This window comes from Mastacembelus armatus, chromosome 3 (assembly GCF_900324485.2).
Source record: "Mastacembelus armatus chromosome 3, fMasArm1.2, whole genome shotgun sequence".
NCBI classification, from domain to species: Eukaryota; Metazoa; Chordata; class Actinopteri; order Synbranchiformes; family Mastacembelidae; genus Mastacembelus; species Mastacembelus armatus.
This window is the reverse complement of record NC_046635.1, coordinates 19,463,816-19,482,301: the sequence shown is the minus strand read 5'-3', so window position 1 is coordinate 19,482,301 and position 18,486 is coordinate 19,463,816. Positions and strand designations below refer to the sequence as shown.

Here is an 18,486-nt window from a genome sequence, read left to right as displayed (position 1 = left end):
CTTTACTACAAACTGAAGCCTGGCTGCTTTCAAGCTTCCAACTTTAGCTCCTCCCACAGCTGACGCTGTTGTCAGCAACCACAAACTGGTTATAAAGAGCCTGCAGTGCACATCGGCCACTCATCGTTAACCACACCAGGAAAATGCTACATATAAGTTATATTGTGTGTCCACTTACTTCCCTCGTGTCTGTCTGTTCATGAATCCTGCAAAAGGTGGAAATGATGCGCCTAACCATTTAGTGGTGCAGAAATGTCTTATTTTAAACTCTTATTTATTGCAAAGACAAGCGATTCTGCATGTCTTCAAACTTTTCAAACTATTTCTTAGAAGGCTAGTACTTGGAAAAATCAAAAAGTCAAAAACTGATTCAAAATCATCTGAAATTGTTGTGGGAAACAAAGGGTTAAATGACACCACCCTCCTCAAAAAAAAAAAACAGAAAAAACAGACTAAAGTAGCTTACAAGTGTTCATAAACCATGCAAAAGATTTACAAACAAAACAAAACAAAAAAAGACATAAATCCAGGCTTATGGATATTCACAAAATTGCCAACATATTCACATATACAAAATCCCACTATGACTTCTTCACTGAGACACCTAGAGAAAGTTTTCCTGCTTTTTGTCTTGGGTATCAGTGTTCTTCTTTCTCTCTTACACCAGGGCTCCCCTTCAGCCTTCAAACAATGAAGGACAACTCAGAGCGTCCACCACAAAGAGAATCACAGGGGATTATGTACAAAGGCAAAGACCTGAACACAGCCAGACTCAGCCACTCATGTAATCTCTTTTAGCTCCTAGAAGAGAGTAAAAAAGAACCGTGAACTCCAGTCGTCTAGTTTTCTGTCAAGAGCTATGTCAAAACAACAGGCAGTGTGACTGTCGCTTCTGCTCTGCTCAGGATTTCAACTGAAAAAATGGATCATTATCATTTCTTGACAAGGAGAAACAAAAACAATATAGCACCAAACAATGCTTCACACCTGGAGGGGAGAAGATACCATTAGTAATTAGTTGCAGTGACATCCAGCAATGTGAGAATTTGTCAGATATTTTGACTGTTAACACCAAGAAAGGTGATGAAAAGTCACCAAGGAAGGGGCAGAATGCTTGAGGGTGCATCCCGAGAGCCTGGTCTGACAGAGTCCTGTCGCTTTATTAAAGAAATGTTGTCACTCTCTGCCTGGTTTCGCGTGACTGTGCCACAGATAAAGCAAAGGCCAATAACACCCCCTAGCCCCTTTCTGCCCCTGCCTTTCTTTTGCTTTGACTGCACAAATGCCCCTCCCTATTATATGTTCTCCAGCAAGACAGAAGCCAAATCAAAGTTGTTGTCTTTTATCTGCCAAACCCTCAGTAATCCCTCCAATTCAATCAAGGATTACTTCTGAGAAGATTAAAATCATCCAACTCATGCAAAAGTCAGGCATGCCACAGCAGGGACACTCATCGGTAAGAATTCCTCTAAAAATGGGCAGAATTGTTTTTCTGTTCACTCTGCAATGATTTATGACAAAAAAATCTACAGAACAAAACAGTGAATAGGTTCTCCAGGAAGAGTTCACGAAAATACAACTGCAAATTAATATCTACTTCTTACTCAAAAAAGGTGAATCGAATGAAGTACCAAGTGTTCATCAGAAGTTGATACTATCAGACTGAAGTAAAAATAACTTTAAAACACTTTGATGAGTACAAGCAATGAGCAGAGTAGGTTTATTTGGAGCATTTTTACATTAAGGAAATCATTTCTGTCTTAGAAGAAAAAAACACAAAGCAGTTTCTGAAAAGCTGCATTTCTTTGAACACATCATCTCTTAATCTGGTGCGGCACGCGAACGCATCGGCGAGCATACAACAGCCATTCATATTAAGGTCATGGCCACCCATGGAGCTTTTATTGGGGTTAAGCACGGGACAGACTCTTTCAGTAACACACAACACCACATTTGGGGGCTCACCTAAATGTTTAGTGGACTGACCCACCCATCCGCTAACACTCTCAAACACTTATGTCTCCAACATTATTTATTTATTTTTTAAAAACAGGTTAATAAAACATATCGGCCATATTTTGTGTATTGCACAGCATTACCCACATAGGAAAGAAAAATTAAGAAGACCGCAGTTTTTCAAAAATAGCCATGATAATTATGTTATCAGTGTGGTTTTATGGGTCGGATTATCAGTCAATTGGTCAGTTTACTACCTTGGTTCTGACTGAACTCTATTACTATTGCATCGATTCCCATTTAATTTTGTACAAATACCTGTAGTCCCAAGATGATGGATCCTGCTGACCTTTCCTCTAGCGTCACCAAATACGCTCAGTATTTTTGTTTATCAGTTGTAAGTAGTGTTTAGTACTAACAAGCAAATGTTTACATGCTGACTGGGCAGGATTATAAACATCACGTAAAAATCAGCATTGTCATTGTTTGCGTGTTGGCATGATGATGCACAATCACTGTGCATAACAGACAAAGCTTATAGCATGGCTGTAGACACTAAAGTGAATGGTGACAATCACACTGTGTGCCATTAACAGCAGGCCATTGCACAAAAATCTTTATGTGATATGATACGTATGGTCATTGTTAGTGGGACTGAAAACAAGTATGTAACAAGGTCAAACTCATGACTCCTTCAGAAAAAGGTGTGTTTTCCCTGACCAATGAGCTCCACAGGCTGCAGCCTGCTGCAGGTGGCTCCTGCACAGCTTCCAACACTATGACTCATCTCTCTCCTCACCTTGTCCCACTCTGACAGTCCCAAAACTGTCCCCACATCTCTGTCACCCCTCTCTCTCTCTCTACACAGAGGACACTGCCTCTTTTCACACTGATGATTCATGACTCGTCAACTGATATTGCGCTCCAGTCTGAAAGTTTCCCATTTGCCTCCTCTATAAATGTTCCTGAGTTGGTTTGTTTTGACAAGTTGGTCATATATCATGGATAGGACTGACTGGCTGTTTTAATACCTTTAAATCAAACTGCATGCACTCTTGGCTCTGACCACTCACCATATGTTTCCCACACAACAGTTTGAAGCGTCAACTCATGCAAATGACAAAGAATTATGTTTACTCACTTACCCCTAGTAGCATCTAGTGATGCAAATCATTGAAGGTGAAGGGCCCTCATTTTTGTAATCACAACAACAAAAGAAGACACTTATGACCAAAAGTCATAAAACCATGCCAGCAGCTCTGTGGGCAGTAGTTAGGCACAGCAGTTCTATGCATTAAATAATAATAATGTTCGCATGTTAACATACTCTGTACTGTCAATATGTAGATTTTTAAGGAGTTGTCATTTACCATCTTAGTTTAGCATATTATCATGCTGGGAATTCTTAATTAGCACAAAACACTGTGTCCAAAATCCACTGAATCTATTGACTGTAATTCCTGTCATGTATAATCATCTCAGAGTGAATTTCTCTTTTGGTTCCTGCATATAAGTAAAACTTAGAGGTTAACCAACCAAACTTGCCCATACCGCTCATCATAAAAAATAATAGGAGCTGAAAACTAAATGAGACTGAAATTATCAGTCAACAGTCATGATTTTAATATCCTTTATTTCTCTTTGGGGTTGCTTGCTTGGAACAGTACAACTTCACCAAAGAAACTGTACTTCAATCTAAAAATGTGGAGGGGAAGCAGCCTGTGCCTTACCATGACAGCAAACAGTAAGGTCATAGGAAAAAATACACTTAAAGACAAAAATTTTGAAATAACCTTAAACCCTTTACGCCAGCCATATGCACTCATTGGGGTCAGATGAACTGTTTGGTTGCCTCTTTATCGTCCATCATGAATAAGAAGCAATATCTGATGGCTGACAGGTCCTGTGCACACAAAGGAAGGGAAGGGCTGACATGTGGCATTAATATGATTTCTATAGCATGTTATGAGATTAATGCACCTTAATTTGATTTGGGTTTACCCTAAGAGCTTGGGAGAAGTGACGTCAGTGGAGGACAGCACAGTCTAAATAAAGATGTTGGTGTGTGTTTGCACAATACATAGATTTTTTGTCTGGTTCTTTCTTTATGGTTTTGAAGCTGGGAGGCTGGGGATGCTGCAGTGGGAGGCCATAGGTGAAGGTCCTACACAGCTGCACAGTGAGAGGGGGGAGGGCTGTGGAAGAAAGCCTCCAGGCACAAAGAATGAATTAATGAGTTTCTGATTTTTTATGAAATTTTCACTGCAAGTAACTTTATTAATCCTGACATTAAATGTGGCATAGCGTTAAAGGGGCATACCATTAAATGTAAGAAATTGCCTTTGTCATTATGAGGTCTAATGGCAAGTTTATCCATTAGGGTTTTTGTGACCATTTCCTGAAATTAAAGACCAGGAAATCAAAACTTGGACCTGCTCCACTCTGTGGAAAACTTGAAAACAGAATGAAATCTGGTTTTAAAAATTCAGATTTTTAGGATTAATAACATAGGTATAAACAGAAAAACTAGAATTTCTTATGAACATGGATCATCCTCTATATTTCTGTTGCTCTTTACCTTCACTTCATTGTTTAGTCTCAGCGTACAGCACCAGGTGTCCTTGTGATCTAAACTGTGTCCATTTGCTGACACACAGCTCTTTACTTTTTTTCGTTGCTTTTTCAGCAGCTGTCATAGGTCTGCAGCTTGATATTGGTCACGTAGAAGCCAGCGCATAGACACATTCACACAGAATCATTGAAACAGTGACACACCTGAAGTGAGAGGTATGTGAATCCCTTTCTATGTAATCTTCAAAACCCATATTTGTTACAAATCTGGCATACTCGGTGCACTATTGATTGAACTGATGTCTGATTTTTTTCACCTTTTGCCTGTTGTTCACTATTCTGAGTGAGTTCAAATACTATCACTTTAGTGTCAGTGCACACACTGACGGCAGGTACGACACTTTCAGGGAACCTAAGCCCCACTTCACAGACTTATTGTCAAAACAGGTGAGACAAGAGAATCTTTGCGACCAGAAAAGCATCTACTAACTAAAGAACTGCTTTAGGCAGAAAATTAACATTTAGAGTCTCTACCAAGTTCACAAAGTGCAGTATATGGGTCCAATATTAGCTCTTGGTCTTACTTTTAAAGGTCTTTGAGGCTGTGGGGAGACGCAGTGTCTGTTCTCAGCTGTAATGGGATTCAAACAGTATGAAATCAATAAGCTATCTCAGTGTGACCACACACTAACCTTTTAAGGACCCAACTAATGCTTTAACAGTCAATGGGAACGTTTTTTTTTTGTTGGACAACCGTCCTAATTTTTGTATGCCATTTATGCATTCATGCAGCATCTTAGCATTATTAGCAGACTGGAGAAAGAGCTGTTTCATGTTCTAATGATTGATTTAAAAAAAAAAAAAACTTTTTTGTGACAAACAAATTTGTGGAGACTTTGTAAAAGCCTTGCTAACTTACAAAATATCTTCATGGGTTTCTTATTTCTATATGATTATAGCTGCAATCAGTGATATTAATGAGTGAGCTGAAAGGCATAGCAAAGCTAATTTATTTGTTGGTTAAAAAACAGCATGGAGATTATCTAGCATGGAAAATATATTGTTTGGTTTGCTGCCAAATGCGAGTGGCATTTGATGGATTACAGTTCTTCCAGATTTGAATTATGGATCCCACTAATGTTCTAATCAATTAAACAGGATGGAAATACTTAAAAATGAACCAATTTTTGGCATTTATAGTGAAATGGAAAAAAAGTGAATCATGTCTGGTTTTTTTGTCAATTCCATGTGATATAGAAATGGAAAAACATCTGGATGAATTAGTTATGAGAGTGTCCACATGTGAAGTAGATCAACCATATATAAAATATTAACATTTCAACACAGTGGATAAAAAAGGTTAGGTTGCAGTGCAATGTTAGAATTCAATTTGGATCAGGCTTGGCTCAGGAAGAAAAAATGCACCAGTGACTTCATTCACCCATTTCCATTATCATTAATGTGTCATTTAGCAGTCAAAAGCTGTGGCAATAATAGAATTACTTTTCCTATTAGACTCAATGTCATTGAGCATTGAAAGAGCCCAGTGCACACACTGGGTAAGGAGAAGATAGAAAGAGTGTTGCAACTGTCCAAATGTCACATGCACACGACTTCACACCAGATGCACACACCCTTTTGCCAGTGACACAACAAGAACAATCTATATGTACATAATGAGACTGTCAGGGCTTTATTGTAGCCAATTTATTATTCCAGGCCAGCTGGCAGAAGTCAGAGCAAACTAAACAATCAGAGGGGCTTAATTCAGAAGGAGCTTTGGTTTTACATTCATGTGATTCAGCTCTTTTTTTTCTTCCCTATGTTATCGCAAAGCAAAGTGACAGACATTTTTCAAAGAGTAAACCAGATAAGACACAAGGTCCTGGAGCATATTTAGGCTTGCTAATTGTGGCTGCATATACACACACATATGCATACAAACAGATTTCTGATCTCACTGAAAACACACACACACACACATGTGCACAATCCCAACGACTTCCAGCACCTCACTAGGACACAGGTCCACAATGAACCAAGACCCTGACTGAATGCAATCTACTGCCACCCAATGTCAAGATAACCAGTATCAATAGTAACTGAGAACCTCACTTTATTACTCTAAGCACAAACTCAGCTGCAAGCCTTTCCTCCCAGACTGCAGTGAAAGCAATGCCTCCTGGTATTTGACCGCTACTCTCTGGAAAAAAAAACCAACAAAAAACCATGTTCATTTATCCTTTTGTGTTACTGTGAGCCACAATCGCCTGCTGTCATAAGAGAAAGGAGGGACTCACCGTGCTTTCCCCCCCAACGGCGGAGGACAGGAGCCAGGTGGAACGAGCCGAGGCTGCAGTGGCGGAGGAATCCCCCTGGTAGTGTATGTGTAAGAGTGTGTGAGAAGGAACGTGGAAGTGTGTGTGTGTGTGTGAGTGCATGTGTGTGAGTGTGTGCATGAAAGTGTATGTATGTGTGTGTGTGTGTGTGTAGGGAGTCAGAGCTGATACAGCAGATGCAGGCGGGAGCCACCAATAGAATGAGGAGAAGGAGAGAGAGAGAGGAGCGTGTGTGAGACGGAAGAAGGGAGAGATGGCAGAGGAGGGGTCTGATGGCATTACATCATAGACTAGGGAATGGTAGGTTTGCAGGGGGTTGGCTACGGTTATAGCAAAGTGTGTATGCATGTGTGTATATCGGTGTGTTTGTGTTTGTGTCTGCATCATACCACTGTGTATTCTCCCTCTGCAGCGGAGCACAGGATGATTAAAGATTGTGCTCATCCTGCATACAATGCTATGTCGACATGGTGCCTGCACCTGTGTGTGTGTGTGTATGTGTGGTGTCTCTCTGTGGTTGGTTATGTTGCATATGAGCAGAACATAAAAAAGCATCTGCACTTAAAACATCCACTCTTAAAGCTTTTATCTACAGATGTATTCCAGATGTTGATTTTCCCATCCTTTTTTGTATTGCATGAATTTTATACTGTTTTCTGCAGATGGACATCTGAAAAAAAATCTCAACCACACCCCTTTTCACCACAGGAAACACACACTCAGAGCTAGTTAATGGCTCCCTTGTCAGTTTGAAAAAGCACTGATGGACACTCTGTTAGGAAGTCACTGACATTTCAGGTGAGTGATTCCAAACACTTTCTGCTGGCTTCGACACAGCGCATTTCCTAAATGGAAGAGAAAAAAAACCCCACACACATTTTGCCCTATAACAGCAGCAATCACCTGTCTCTGTGCAGTGTGCCATCCTTAAAAAGACACAGAGACAGCAAGGAGGGTTAGAAGGAAGGACGTTAGTAGGAAAACAATGACAGCTCAGGGTCATCCTTGTACCTCTGCTCTCTGACTATACCATTCTGGAGCAAGACAGGCAGAAAACAAGATAGGAAGGGTGCATGTGGCAATAACACTAAGATAAGGGGAGTCTATTCTCCCAGGTCTCTTCATTAATTTTCACGTTATGTCTATGTTTGGCCCCCCAGGCTTTGTCTAACTTATATCACGTTGCATATCATTCAGGATGTGGCTATATTCCACACTGTGCCTCTTCAGCCACACAACAAAGTGAAATTTACTGGTCCATCTGAAAAACAGATATTGTTAAAGGAACAATATGTAATATTTAGAGACATTTGTTAGCAAAAATGGAATATAGTATTCATAAATATATTTTCATTAGTGTGTAATTACTGAAAAATTCCAACCATTGCATTTTAATCTGAGAATGATCCTTTTGAATCTACATGTGGAGCAGGTTTCTTTTCATGGTGACAGCCATGTTGCACCTCCATGTCTCTATAGGAGTCCAAAATGGACAAACCAAACACTGGCTGTAGGTAGCGAATCACATTTTGCTTTACGGGTGACAGTCGCCTCCCTCACACCTGGAAATGTTTGGGTGTGACAGGGGCTCAGAAGGTTGTGATCTGCGATCTCACCTTTAGATGGCGCTACATTTTTCACATTTTACGCATTGCACCTTTAAAGGTTGTAGTTGTCAAGCAAACCATTAACATGCTAGCCTGGATCAATAAGCTAGCCCTATTCAGTCACAATTTTACAGTACAGACACAATTTATACCCCTTCTCAATGGACAAAATGGGAAAATGTGTCCAGACTTTTGATTGGTTGTCTATTTTCTCTGTATTGTTCTGCCTCTCTTCATGGCATTTTGCTTGTCACCACACACCATTTCTTTCAATAAAACGTTATTTACGAGGAAAAATAGGATTCTCTGAGCTAACAGACCATTGCTCTTTTCTGGAGCAGAGGAGCTTAGATAAAAATTATGGTGCAACATAACTATTTATTTGGAGGTCTTCAGCCCACCATTCCCTCAAAGGTCAGTACTCTTAAGACAGTCTGCTGTTGGTCAGCGACACAAAATTCAGAGTGCCAAGAGGTCAGCAAATTTGAACTCTGTGTTGGACATCGATTAATTTTGGCTGCTTAAGCATGCAAACATGAGCTGAATGAATGATTTCACAGCGAACATTTGCTGTTTTAAAACCGACGGTTTGCCCAGGCTTTTAAAGAAATCAGACCAAAGACAAGCTCATTATGTGTGATAAAACAGAAATAGCAGCAGGCCTTTGTTGGGAAGATAACAAGCAAGATGATTCAGCAGTGACATGGGTTAATGCAACACTGATGCAGTTATCATACCCCAAAATACAGGGAGAATGATTGATGATCCTTTTCTGTTTACAGTATTCCTGGCACAGTAGCTGTTTTTTGCCGGCTCTCAGAAGTGCTGCTACTTGATTTTTTTCCTGCCAATATTATTTGATGAGATAAGTCACACACACCTTCACTTAATGATTCTTACTGCTGTTTCAAGGTAAAACTGATTTTGGCCATGATCAGTAACTGGTTAAACATTGTCCATCTCCTTTTATGACTTTGTTCTCTTATCTCTCAAACAGGAAGTGCTGACTTTGCATTGTCAACAACGGTCTGTGAGATGGGCTGTCAGAGAACAGCGTCTCATTTCGACTCACTTCAAGATATTTGACTGGTACTGTGGTTGGAACTATAATACTGCAGGTTTTTCATTTGAGTTTTAGGTTTTGTTAAGGTGAAGCAATAATGCAGCAGGAATTTCAACAACAATCTACTGTATAGGTATTTTAATCACATATTTTAATTTCTTTTCTAACCTGCTTTAGATAGGCTTGACCTTTTATTTGTAATGAGTCATTAGAGATTCTCCTGACTCACCAAATGAAATGTGACAAAAGCTAATGGACCTAGATAAACAGATGGTTATGAATCTGACTACATGTTGCTTACAATTCAAATACTGGTGTGTATTGTAGGAACCACTGTGAAAGGCTGGAAATTTTGTTAACATACTATAAATTTCTCAGTTAATTTAATGTCTATCGTTAAAGTACAAATACACATTGCAGTGCAGTGTTTTCAGAACATTAATCAAACAACTAATCTACAAATAAATATATAGCATTTCAGGTTCAGTCTGCTAAATAATGATAGATTAAACAGCACTCTGAAGGTGCTTACGTTAAAGTATGGCCATATCTTGCCCATTCGGGCCAGCTTGTTATGTGCAATTTCCAGTGAAGCTGTATTGTCCTGGTCTTACAAAAACAAAACCATGCCCTGTCGGAAGAGGCCACTTCTAAAGTCAACATGGAGGCAGCGTTCCCAGGCTCTGGAAATAAAGCAGTAATTAAGACTGCTGACATTAGATTGACAGACTAAGCTGTAATGAATCAAAATGGTAGCATGTTCACACCATACATTGTTAGCTGTATCACATATCATGAGACAGAAGCCACTAAATGAAATTCAGGCATGAACCATTATATTTTTATTAATATGTTGGCTATTAAGCAGACCCTGTAATATTAATATTCATACAGTAAAATGTTTTTACTGTATGCTGTTCTTCTCTTTCACTAGGCTCATTTACATTTGGACTTTTGCATCCCAGAACACATTATCTATAATGCTGGAGGTGCAGTGACTGTACAGCTGAAATAACTAGGTAGGAAACATTTTTGAAGTTGACAATAAAACACAATTGAATACATACAAACTGCTGAAATTGTCCTGTCTATCAAATAGTATGTATAATGTATAATGTCTTAATTTCACTGACCATGGAGCAAGTACATCACAAGGAGGACTCACTCACAACAGACATAATAAGAAATGGTGGTTAGTTTCCCTTGATAGTCTTTCATGTAAATGTGTGTTTCACTGGAAACACACACATTCACAACAATATTGTCACTGGTGTGGAATAAAAAAAGGTGATTCTGCGGAAAGGATGAGTCAAAGTTAAGATTTGCATTTTAGTGCAAGTATCAAGGTAAATTCATACAGAATTTAGCCTACTGTATTCTAGCCTAATGTTCTGAATTATTTCAGCATAATTTCAAGCGTGTTCAGTGGATAGCAAACCATGTATCTAATAAAGCAGGCATGAGAAATAGATCAAAGTACCCATTCACCCTAGTCTAGAAGCTGGAAAATACTCTGTGCCTGCCTGTGAGGTACATTTTCTGATATTGAACGCTTCAATTTCAGAGACTGCCTAACCAGCACTATTTATAGTTTAATTTAGTTTGGTTTTGAAAAAAAAAATCATCACTCATTTTTCCTCTCAGAAGGGAGTATAGGGTCTCTGCACAAAGGTGTCCCCTGGCATCTCCAGCTATCCTCCTAAGCCCAGACCCCCTCATCCACCCTGCACTGTTGCCTTGGCAACCCTGTGGCCAGCCAGGCCTCCCTCTCTCTGGATACACAGGGACTTCTGTTCTTGACCCCGAGCAGCTGAAGAAAGACTCGCTAAGGTTGTGCCGAGAAAAAGGTACATGATTGTGCCTTTCTTCTCTCCCCACTGAGACACTAACATGATCACAAACAAAAAACCAGCTCTTTTCAGAAACTGAGAACTGCATTGCATATATGCACTGAAAATCACAGAGAAAGGGGCAGTCTGACATAAGCTAATTTTGTAAAGAAAAAAAAAATCAATGGGATCAAGCTTGCTAATTAGCTGCTGATCTAACCGCAGCACATTTAGACTGATGCACTGCATGCACTGTCTCCTGTTAACAAAAAAACCCCACAAAAAAAACAAGCCTAGCACACTGAGCTAAATTATCAACCTCTTGATACTAAGCAGTGGATTCTGGGAAGTCTAGCAGGTAAAATACCTTCCCCCTTTAGGTGCTATTGTTTTGGCTTTGTCTGACACTGTTTGCAGAAACAACACAGATTTCTACTGTATTACACCCAAACGTGTTCTTTTTCATCCGAGCCCTGTTCACTTTAAGTAAAACAAAGGAGATGCAGGTCAATTACCGGAAGGCGGTTGTTGTCCTGTTTCACTTAGCATCAACACCATACAATCCAATACAGAGACCGAGAGGCCTTTTCCCATGTTGTGTTTCAAGTGATTTAATGAAGTGTCAGGATAATGGTTATCACTTTGTCTCCTCAGCTGTAACTCATCAGCTTTAATTGCCTGGCTTTGTCTTGAAGGAACTTTTTCCTCGTTGGTGTGTGCGTACGTTTTGTCTCCCCTTTGATGGCACAAATCGTTCTGTTCTTAATAAGATCTTCCAGTTTCACAGAGTCTCTCTGGTCAAAAACTTCCCAGAGCTTAGGATAACAAAGAATGAGAGAGACAGGTGCAGCTTGAATTTCAGCCCTTATCCTACTTTTTCAGGAAACAGTACACAAACACTGAAGGGTAATCCTGGCATATAACTGGTACTAAACCTGTTCTCTGCAAATACTCTGAGCAAATAGTTGACATTTACTGGCTTCCAGATACGGCAAGAGTCAAAACAGATGCTTCTGTTAATGATTGAGTGTGCGTGAGAGCGAAAGAGATAGAAAGGCAGGAAGAGAGAAACAGGATGTCTCTCAGCCCTAAGCCATCACTTAAACTTCTTTCACGAGGCAGCTAAGTAGAAAAGGGACAAATATGGAGTTTTCTTGGAGCAGTCTCTGACTGCGACCGCCCTCGGTGACAGACAGGATAGATCATCTGGAACAGTTTGTTTTGTTGACACTGGCAATGAAAGACACAAATCACTAGAGTAACCTAATGAGATAATTAGTCAGTCATAGATACAAACAATGACTGAAGTAAAAGCTTTATGTGATCAAGATAATCTATCCCCTCCTGACCTTTCATCTGCTCCTATCAGTATGACAGATTATCACAACTGAGAACTCCCAAGTTTTGCTAAGTGATAGCTCCTAAAATGAGTTATATCCCATACCTTATATGGTAATCTAAGTTTCACATCTTATTCTTCCATAATATTATCTATTTCATTTCCTTTTGTCCAGAGATGTACCGATGGCTCCTTCTTGTTCCTTTTTATGGTTTGCACAAAGGAAACCTGTAATTGGCTAGATTACATATCATAATATTTTAGTGAGGCCCTTAAAAACTTAATTGAATGTTATGTTTTTTTCTCAATAACCTTGCATACACATAAAAAAAACTCAACTAATCTGAGAATGTGTGGGCGTGGTTAAATAAAAGTATATAAAATCAACTTTATTTAACTTTTAAGTTCTCCTGACTTCAAACCATCGAGAGGCAAACAGTGATATTGGAATAGTCTGTCTTTAGGGCCTCAAAAACTGCACTAGGTGAATGAACCTCAGCACTGTAGTTTGGGTCAGCCCAAAATAAGCTGTCATCACCAGGATATCAAATTTTTATTTTATCCACTGCTAAATGCATTATTTACGACTGTGGAATGTCTGCTAAAAACTACAGTGCCCAGCTGTTTTAGGGAATTGTTAACCATTTTGAACTATTTTAACAGTAGTATGTGTTCAGTAGAAACCAACAATGCCCGCAGAAAGGTTGGTGAAGTAAGCAAATATTGAGCTACAGACCAATATGCTCTTTTCCTGAGGCATATTGACAACAAGAAAAATGTAATCCTCAAACTGAGTTGCTAATGTATAAGTCAAGAGTCAAATCAGTCATTCAGTCAGGCAGTAAACCAGCCAGTTGGTCATCTTAGCGAGCAGTTGGCAAAAGAGCCAACTAATTCTATAACTGGTTAATTATTTATTCTGTAGGTCTGACAGTTAGTCAGTCATACAGTCACAGTCAGGTTGCAAAGCAGCCAACCAATTAATCACCTTGGCAGTCAGTCTTCTACAAGACTGATGACATAGTGGGAACATAAGGCAAATGGGGAAAATCTGACCAAAGGTTTTCCTTCAGTGAAGGCAAATATTGTTATTGAACTTACACAGTTCAGCAGGATTGCACCAAGGAACAAATTACAACGTCTGTAAATGAATGAATGGCTGAATAAACATATTAATTAATGTGTAAATTAGTTCCTGTATGAATGAAGTTGGCTCTTTGGAACAAATTTTAACATAGTATAATATATTTTAAACAACTCTCCCTTTTTAAGAGAGCATATAAAAATTATCTTTCAGTCAACTGGAAATTCACCATAAAACCCTCATTGCGCCCCTGCTGTGACAGGCTGTATATGATCTGTCAGGGTCGTGGGCAAATGTCAGCTTAGCCGTTTAAATGCTAAAGACATTAAACTTCCAAGAAGCCAGCACTGATCATCTAATTGTAACTAATGTGATGTCAAGAAGAGCCTGAGTCAGACGCCCCTGATGCATCTCAGCAGTGTTTTGTACAAGGGCCAATCCAGGAATGCATAGGCACACATACTCTTCCTTTAAACACAACACAAAACAGGAGAGAAAACTCTTTGAGGTGTGACAGGGGATTATTAGTGTAGTGGATAGGCTTCCCCAGCCATCTGACAAAGTACTACTTTGACACACAAAAAATAAATATTATTTTGGAATCAAAGAGTTAACGGGGGCTGGATGTGGCTTAAAGTGTTTATTTAACTAGTTTGTTAATGGAAGCAAGGTGCCTTTCTCATATGTGGTTTCAAACACCAGTAATAAATTGACCTAGAATGTATAAGAACAACCCTTGGTTAATCTGTCACCACAATCGCAGTACGTTTCTCAATAACACAGTAGTGCTATGTACTTTTCTGTTTTTGCATTGCTTGTATTGGAAATAAAATTTCTTGAAGTGTGTTTTGATGTAATAGATTAATACCTCTGTGATCATTTATCATGGTGAGTTATTTTGATTTGGCTCTTTCCCCCATTCCACTGTCAGAACATGTGTATGCTGGTGGAAAGAATGTAATTAAAGGTGCATTTGTCATTATATAATGATTACTTTAATTTGCTTCAGGGTGGGAAAAACTCACAGCAAAATGTAAGTCATGTCAGAATCGCCCCTCCAAGTCAACAACCTAAAAAAACACATTCCTAAAGCACCTGATCAGAAAACATGTTAAAATCACACACAAACACACTTATCCCATTAGGAGAGGGATGATAATGTCTCAAATCCTTTTAACAGGCAAAGAAAAATATGATATACAGTGGGTACGGAAAGTATTCAGACCCCTTTAAATTTTTCACTCTTTGTGTCATTGCAGCCATTTGCCAAAATCAAAAAAGTTCATTTTATTTCTCATTAATGTACACTCAGCACCCCATCTTGACAGAAAAAAACAGAAATGTAGAAATTTTTGCGAATTTATTAAAAAAGAAAAACTGAAATATCACATGGTCATAAGTATTCAGACCCTGTGCTCAGTATTGAGTAGAAGCACCCTTTTGAGCTAGTACAGCTATGAGTCTTCTTGGGAATGATGCAACAAGTGTTTCACACCTGGATTTGGGGATCCTCTGCCATTCTTCCTTGCAGATCCTCTCCAGTTCTGTCAGGTTGGATGGTCAACGTTGGTGAACAGCCATTTTCAGGTCTCTCCAGAGATGCTCAATTGGGTTTAGGTCAGGGCTCTGGCTGGGCCAGTCAAGAACAGTCACAGAGTTGTTCCGAAGCCACTCCTTTGTTATTTTAGCTGTGTGCTTAGGGTCATTGTCCTGTTGAAAGGTGAACCTTCGGCCCAGTCTGAGGTCCTGAGCACTCTGGAAGAGGTTTTCTTCCAGGATATCTCTGTACTTGGTCGCATTCATCTTTCCTTCAATTGCAACCAGTCGTCCTGTCCCTGCTGCTGAAAAACACCCCCACAACATGATGCTCCCACCACCATGTTTCACTGTAGGGATTGTATTGGGCAGGTGATGAGCAGTGCCTGGTTTTCTCCACACATACCGCTTAGAATTAACGCCAAAAAGTTCAATCTTGGTCTCATCAGACCAGAGAATCTTATTTCTCATGGTCTGGGAGTCCTTCATGTGTTTTTTGGCAAACTCTATGCAGGCTTTCATGTGTCTTGCACTGAGGAGAGGCTTCCGTCGGGCCACTCTGCCATAAAGCCCCAACTGGTGGAGGGCTGCAGTGATAGTTGACTTTGTGGAACTTTCTCCCATCTCCCTACTGCATCTCTGGAGCTCAGCCACAGTGATCTTTGGGTTCTTCTTTACCTCTCTCACCAAGGCTCTTCTCCCAGGATTGCTCAGTTTGGCTGGACGGCCAGGTCTAGGAAGAGTTCTGGTCGTCCCAAACTTTTTCCATTTGAGGATTATGGAGGGCACTGTGCTCTTAGGAACCTTGAGTGCTGCAGAAATTCTTTTGTAACCTTGGCCAGATCTGAGCCTTGCCACAATTCTGTCTCTGAGCTCCTTGGGCAGTTCCTTCGACCTCATGATTCTCATTTGCTCTGACATGCACTGTGAGCTGTAAGGTCTTATATAGACAGGTGTGTGCCTTTCCTAATCAAGTCCAATCAGTTTAATTAAACACAGCTGGACTCCAATGAAGGAGCAGAACTATCTCAAGGAGGATCAGAAGAAATGGACAGCATGTGAGTTAAATATGAGTGTCACTGCACAGGGTCTGAATACTTATGACCATGTGATATTTCAGTTTTTCTTTTTTAATAAATTTGCAAAAATTTCTACATTTCTGTTTTTTTCTGTCAAGATGGGGTGCTGAGTGTACATTAATGAGAAATAAAATGAACTTTTTTGATTTTGGCAAATGGCTGCAATGACACAAAGAGTGAAACATTTAAAGGGGTCTGAATACTTTCCGTACCCACTGTAAATAAGAAGTAAGTCATAGTGCTATTTCTCTTCACTGAATAATGTACAAATTCATTTAGTAATCATATAAATATGTATAAAACACAAACACTTAATGCAACAAATAGACAAAGGATTTAAAATGGCATGTGCAGCAGGAATGTGAATGCGTGTTTTCTCTTATTTTTCTCTTTTATTTGTCTCCAGGGACCGAGCAAAGCCGTCAGAGCACATTTCCCAGCTGGACTAGAGGGCGGTGTCAGTTTTCTAGGAAGTGATTGATTCAGGACCAGTGATGTAGAACAGTAATTCAATTCACATGCCTTGTTGATGTTTATTTGTCTAGTTCCAGAGAAGCAATTGTGATTCGATTGTAGGTTTCATGTTATTGTCAAGGAAACTTTATTCTGCCATAATTGTCTTGACTGTGCAGTCACTGAACCTTGAATTTTTCCAAACAGAAACGGAAAGCTGGAATAAACAATAAGGATGTTGATGTCCTGTTTTATATCAGCTCTTGTGGGGGATGTGAATCATCTTTAATTGCTTTTGTGCAAATCTATCTATAACAACCAGACATGTGTTTTGTGCTTTTGGAACATTGTTGTTTTGTTGCAGTAACAGGATAAGTCACTGTTTTTTAGTCCCTCTGTTTTAAGAAGTTGGAGTTGAAGCAGCACACTGGCATGTTCCCTTTCAGAAGAGTTTGGATGAGATGGACGGTAATATGTGTGGATCCAGAATGAGTAGAAATTTAGTGAAAAGATCACATCCTAGACAGAGTATGACTTTGTTATGTCTTAACTCTCCAAACAGTAATATTGGAGCTTTGTCTCTAACAACTAAAACAAGTTAAAAGCAGCAGCTTTGTGAAACAATCACTGAGCTCTGCTTATTGTGTACATGAACTAAACGCTTGCTGTCAATAGTATTCACATGCCAGCCTGATTAAAACAAGGATTTTGGCTTAAAACTTTCTGCACACATAATCTCTGCCCTAAACCAAAAACCAAGGCCAAACAAACAGAAACGATACCAGGGATAACTCAGTGCTGAGGGTATCCTGCATGTATGACCTGCTCAACTTATTTGCATGAATATGTTACCGTGGGCGCTGAAGAGCTGAGAGTTAGCATAAAGCTTTGAGGTCTACTGCCGAGGAGAATAAACACATTTATTCAGCCTGTCCTCACCTTTAGATTCAAGAAAACGCTGATCCACATGTCGGGAGATGCGGTTTTGCTGGTTTGTGAAACTGCATAATTGTGCCCATCGAGGCGTCTGCCGCTCCTACACCATCAATAGACAATACAAGACTAGAACAGATGCAGCTTCTGCAATACAATGGGCTCTGACAACATGGAATTACAGCCTCTGCAGCTGAAAAGTGGCTTTTATTTGTGTGCTCCTGGGAATGGCAATAAAGGGTGGGACATATATTGAATAACAGCATTGATTCTCATACAAAGATGCAAGTTGCAAAAAAGAGGCACAGCTAGCATCTGGACTGATCTGTCACTCCCAAATCTCCTCCCAATCTATGAAGAAGAAACAAACACGCTGAGGAAATAACTCAGTGGGGAGAGAAATAATGGCTGTGAGATGGTTCACGCAGAGACAGAGGCATATGATACATCAGTCTTAGCACTGCAAAAACCACACGTCCTCGGAGGAGCTTTCGTTATGTTGTGCAGAGCTGTGCGTTCATACATGTGGTCCTGTGGTGAGCTCACTGAACAGCTGTGATGCAGGCTGCAGGTGAAAGATGAGTCAAGTCCTAGGGGGAGACATCAATCATTGAAGGTCTGACACATCTGAAAAGAAAGACAGACAGAAGGAGAGCCAGGAGAGAGTAGACAACAAACACACTCTAACATCATTGAG

At 39.8% G+C, this 18,486-nt stretch overlaps 1 protein-coding gene and 1 long non-coding RNA gene across 5 annotated transcripts in view; one reads left to right on the top strand and one right to left on the bottom strand.

Moving 5' to 3' along the window:
- sema4bb (sema domain, immunoglobulin domain (Ig), transmembrane domain (TM) and short cytoplasmic domain, (semaphorin) 4Bb) overlaps positions 1-7,053 on the bottom strand; it is a 50,298-nt gene extending 43,245 nt beyond the window's left edge. The window contains exons 1-2 of one of the 3 annotated variants that reach the window (XM_026293154.1): positions 6,828-7,053; positions 6,643-6,730 (exon numbers count right to left, since the gene is read on the bottom strand). The gene's annotated coding sequence lies outside the window, so the exon portion shown is untranslated. Of the gene's footprint in view, positions 1-566; positions 591-6,642; positions 6,731-6,827 lie in introns of those variants that run through there. The other 2 variants (XM_026293152.1, XM_026293155.1) reach the window with 2 other exon arrangements.
- Positions 7,054-9,443: 2,390 nt separating this feature from the next.
- Positions 9,444-17,115, top strand: LOC113122280 (uncharacterized). 2 transcript variants are annotated; one of them, XR_003294850.1, is made up of 4 exons: positions 9,444-9,669; positions 10,471-10,555; positions 11,193-11,383; positions 16,810-17,115. It is a non-coding gene; the product is annotated as an uncharacterized LOC113122280 (long non-coding RNA). The 2 variants fall into 2 exon arrangements; XR_003294849.1 differs by lacking the exon at positions 16,810-17,115 and having other exon boundaries at positions 11,193-14,089.
- Positions 17,116-18,486: the final 1,371 nt, after the last annotated feature.